General features: G+C 39.1%; 1 long non-coding RNA gene across 1 annotated transcript in view; it reads left to right on the top strand.

Annotated features, from left to right (window-relative positions):
• Positions 1-2,689: 2,689 nt before the first annotated feature.
• Positions 2,690-4,999, top strand: part of LOC128699250 (uncharacterized) — a 6,522-nt gene continuing 4,212 nt past the window's right edge. Inside the window, exons 1-2 of the long non-coding RNA XR_008408571.1 lie at positions 2,690-2,830; positions 3,928-4,073. This is a non-coding gene — a long non-coding RNA (uncharacterized lncRNA). The remainder of the gene's footprint in view (positions 2,831-3,927; positions 4,074-4,999) is intronic.

The raw sequence follows: 4,999 nt of genomic DNA, 5'->3' as shown, positions 1-4,999 counted from the left end.
AACAATTCATACATCCTTTCAGCTCCTGTATTTTTTCCTCATGTCACAACTGTGGTCTTTCTATCCCTGTTTCAGGTAACAGGAAGTCTTTTGTTTTCACCTCTACTTTTATGTCGTCTTATATTCTTATATACAGTTATCCTACTTAATCCCTTCCTACGGCCCTCAGCATGGGCATCCTTACGCTGAACGAACGACCCGATCATAGGAGTGAGAAGCTTATGATGTGTTACATGTAAATGGTCATTAGCTATTTTCTCCTATGTGCGGGTTGTTCATGTATTGTTCCAGTCACGGTGGGTTGTTCATGTATTGTTCCAGTCACGGTATCGTGCTTTTTTTTTTTTATCTTTTGGGGCGTCCTTAATGTTAGTCTTTCGTCAACACTCGTGTTTTTTCACATATGACAGCCATTTTGTAGCTCTTTATTAATTTTCTAGGCTGTCTACTATGCTTTTAGGTATGGTCATCACATATTTGCTGCATATTTCGGTACTAGTTTAACATATATTGGAAATAGTTTTTTTTATTAATTCTCCGTCCATATATTTCATAGCTGTTTCGTAGTTTTATGAGTTCTTGCAGTTTCATTTAAACCATATGTCGGAGATATATTTTTTTGGCTGATGGAAAGCAGTAGATCCCCCCTGATACTTTTAGTATTTTGACTCAGTACGTTTATGTGGACTGATGTCTCTTACACTTCCTTTACATACTTGTTTTTTTAACACGCTGGCCATCTCCCACCTAGGCAGGGTGACCCGAAAAAGAATCCCTTTCACCATTATTCACACTACCACTGTCTTGCCAGAGCCGCGTGGATACGACAGTTTAGATATTACTGTAAACAGTAAATATTCCAAACCCGTCCTTTAGCGTACAGACTGTACTTCCCACCTCATTAAATTTCTCCATTTATATATCACTGTTCAGTATATATCACCCATAAGTATTTTCATATAGTTTTATATTTCTTCAAGTTAGTCGTATATTAAGATTAAAAACAATGTCGGTGCAAGAACAGATCCTTGAGGCGTCCCACTTGTGACGTGTCCCCATCACATTTTTGTCTCTAATAACTGAATTTTATGACTCCTGTGTTTTGCAGTTTCCAAATTTTTGGGGAAACTGTTCAAAAACTTTCCTAAAGTCTTAAGTAAATACAATCTGTTAATGCATTTCATTCATGCATAATTTTCTTGACTCCGTCGTAATTGTTTAATAGATTTTTACATTCGTAAATGTGCGGACCGGAAACCGAATTGTTTGCTACTTAGTAAATTTTTATTCTCCAAATATTTCATCCTCTTTCTTCTATTTAATCTTCTTCCTGTCTATTTAATACGCTTATTTCTTCCTCAACTTCAGTGAATTTTTGTTTTCCCTTATTTTTTCGTATTTTTTCTTCAACATTTCGTACGCTTTTCACGAACCTGAGTGAAAGATTTCGTTCGGCCTTGTTCTTATTCGCTATTTACTCTCCGAAGTTTTATCCTCCTTCTTTATGTTAGTTCATTCATTTCTACAGCAGTTGGATATATTTATTGCTGAATCGTTTCGCCTACACAGGCTTCTTCAGTCAAATAGAGGCAGCACGTGTAGTAGTGAAATGAAGATAATGTAATCAGTCCCTCAACCTTGGAAAAATGAGATTTGATATGGTCAGTCCCTCAGCCTGGAGAAAAGTTCTGGAACGATATCGTTCCAGACCATGGAGCTGAGCTCTTCTCCTGACTGATCACGTAACTACTCTTTCTCCAAGGTTGGTGAACTTAATACATCATCTTCATTTCACTACCACACCTGCTGCCTCTGTATTTGACTAAAGAAGCCTACTGTGTAGGCGAAACGTTTCAACAATAAAGGTACTCAGCTGTTGCACATGTCTCTCTAGTAAGCTTCTTTGACTGGCTTATTTCTATACTGGTTCCAAGACCTTTCCATTTCACAGCTCTTCAGCACCATCCATTCTAATTTTATTTTCTCCATATTCCTTTTTGGTATAAACGGCTTAACAACGCTTTCATTTATATTACAGAAAACTCTGTGAATATTATCTTATGCAGTATCATAGGACATGTAATTTCTCTAAAATATTATGTTAGAGCATCACATTTTTCCTTTGAAATCTAGTTCTGATTTAGTGGAAAGGTAAACGTGTATCCTGATTGGCTGTTAAGGCTCCTGTGTCTTGCAGCTCTCAGCCTATAAGCGCACTTGTTGCTGCCAGCAGAGTAAATTTGCTTTGTATAATAATTTCGGCAGCCTATACTGGTGAATAAGACACACTGAATGAAATATTCAGAGAGAGACTTCATAATTCATTATTTATACTCTCTCTCCCTCTGTCTCGCTCTGTCTCTCTCTGTGTCTCTCTCTCTCTCTCTCTCTCTCTCTCTCTCTCTCTCTCATTGCAGCACATTAAAATAATACACCTTATGATGCTGGGGAAGTTACTGCTGCCATCTGTTTCGTCATATTTAAGTGTGAGAGGCCAGACAATATTTCTTTTAAGTCTTATATGAGTTAGTTAAGATTGTGTGTGTGTGTGTGTGTGTGTGTGTGTGTACTCACCTAGTTGTGGTTGCAGGGGTCGATTCATAGCTCCTGGCCCCGCTTCTTCACTGGTCGGTACTGGGTGCGCGTGTGTGTGTGAGACTAACTGTTGTTTTAATCTTGTTATTGTAGATGGTCGTGAGCGTGACATTGTGGTTCGTTGTTTAAAGGTATCAACTTCGGATCTCAGTCAATGAACCTGGATTGTGCCCTGAGGCTGGTGCAGAAGTTGGGCATGTTTCCTTACACCTGATGCTCGTGCTCACCTAGCAGGGTAAGTTGGGCATATTTCCTTACACCTGATGCTCCTGCTCACCTAGCAGGGTAAGTTGGGCATATTTCCTTACACCTGATGCTCCTGCTCACCTAGCAGGGTAAGTTGGGCATATTTCCTTACACTTGATGCTCCTGCTCACCTAGCAGGGTAAGTTGGGCATATTTCCTTACACCTGATGCTCCTGCTCACCTAGCAGGGTAAGTTGGGCATATTTCCTTACACTTGATGCTCCTGCTCACCTAGCAGGGTAAGTTGGGCATATTTCCTTACACCTGATGCTCCTGCTCACCTAGCAGGGTAAGTTGGGCATATTTCCTTACACCTGATGCTCCTGCTCACCTAACAGGGTAAGTTGGGCATATTTCCTTACACCTGATGCTCCTCCTCACCTAGCAGGGTAAGTTGGGCATATTTCCTTACACCTGATGCTCCTCCTCACCTAGCAGGGTAAGTTGGGCATATTTCCTTACACCTGATGCTCCTGCTCACCTAGCAGGGTAAGTTGGGCATATTTCCTTACACCTGATGCTCCTCCTCACCTAGCAGGGTAAGTTGGGCATATTTCCTTACACCTGATGCTCCTGCTCACCTAGCAGGGTAAGTTGGGCATGTTTCCTTACACCTGATGCTCCTGCTCACCTAGCAGGGTAAGTTGGGCATGTTTCCTTACACCTGATGCTCCTCCTCACCTAGCAGGGTAGGTTGGGCATGCTTCCTTACACCTGATGCTCATGCTCACCTAGCGGGGTAAGCTGCGCATGCTTCCTTACACCTCTACCTCTTCACCTAGTAGGGTGTTAGGCAACTCTTATGGGTGGCATCCTGGGTGATAGAACCAGAGAATCCCACTGAAAATAAAGAGCTCCAATTGTCTTTATTGGCTTATCTTGGGCTGCTGGATCTCAGGATTAAAACCTCAATAATCTTCTTCTTTTCTTCTTTGCTTTCTTCTTCCTCTTCTATTTTTCTTTTATATTTTCTTCCTTTTTCCTTTCCTTTTATTCTGCGATTAGAACTGTAACTGCTAATGATAAATGAAAATGCATCTCACCATTAACATTTATTTTCCTGTAAAAATATATCTTTACTTACAGGTTCCATCTACTGTAAGACGATACTCTTAAAATATATTACGATAACAAAAGCATTAACCATGATAAAGCCTCAGGATTGTTTATAATCCTAAGAAGGGAAGAACACGAAGGAGCAACACTGCAGAAGGCCTACTGGCCCATACTAGGTAGGTGATTATCCAACCCAAACCCACTAATATCAAACCCAAAGAGTAGCTCTAGTTGGAACAAGAGCTCTTCGCCAGCCTCAAGGGTACTTCCCTTGAAAGGGAAAACTGAAACAGGAAAAAAAGATAATCTCTAGCGCACAAAATTGAACTAGGTCAGTTTCATTACCTATAACCAGGAGAAACATGAACTGCAACACTTCCAAACTTGTACTTGTCGTAAAAATACAAAATAACATTTTGTCAAAAAATTAGGCTCTGGAATATATATATATATATATATATATATATATATATATATATATATATATATATATATATATATATATATATATATATATAATATATATATATATAATATATATATATATATATATATATATATATATATATATATATATATATATATATATATATATATATATATATATATAATATTTATTTATTTATTTATTTATTTATTTTCAAAAAGTCGGCCGTCTACAACAGAGGCAGGGTGACCCAAAAAGAAAATCCCCAAAAATAAAATACTTTCATCATCATTCAACACTTTCACCACACACACAATCACTGTTTTTGCAGAGGTGCCCAGAATACAACAGTTTAGAAGTATATACGTATAAAAATTATACAATATATCCCTCCAAACTGTCAATATCCCAAACTCCTCCTTCAAAGTGCAGGCATTGTACTTCCCATTTCCAGGACTCAAGTCCGGTTATATAAAACCGGTTTCCCTGAATCCCTTCACTAAATAAAGTACTCATGGTATATTACTGATACGTCCCAAATACCATTTGTCTCCATTCACTCCTATCTAACACGCTCAAGCACGCCTGCTGGAAGTCCAAACCCCTCGCCCACAACACCTCCTTTACCCCCTCCCTCCAACCTTTTCGAGGACGACCCCTACCCCGCCTTCGTTC

The sequence above is a fragment of the Cherax quadricarinatus genome, chromosome 61, assembly GCF_038502225.1.
Source record: "Cherax quadricarinatus isolate ZL_2023a chromosome 61, ASM3850222v1, whole genome shotgun sequence".
Classification (NCBI taxonomy): domain Eukaryota; kingdom Metazoa; phylum Arthropoda; class Malacostraca; order Decapoda; family Parastacidae; genus Cherax; species Cherax quadricarinatus.
Note: the sequence above shows the minus strand (reverse complement) of the source record. Positions and strands in the feature narration are given on the sequence as shown.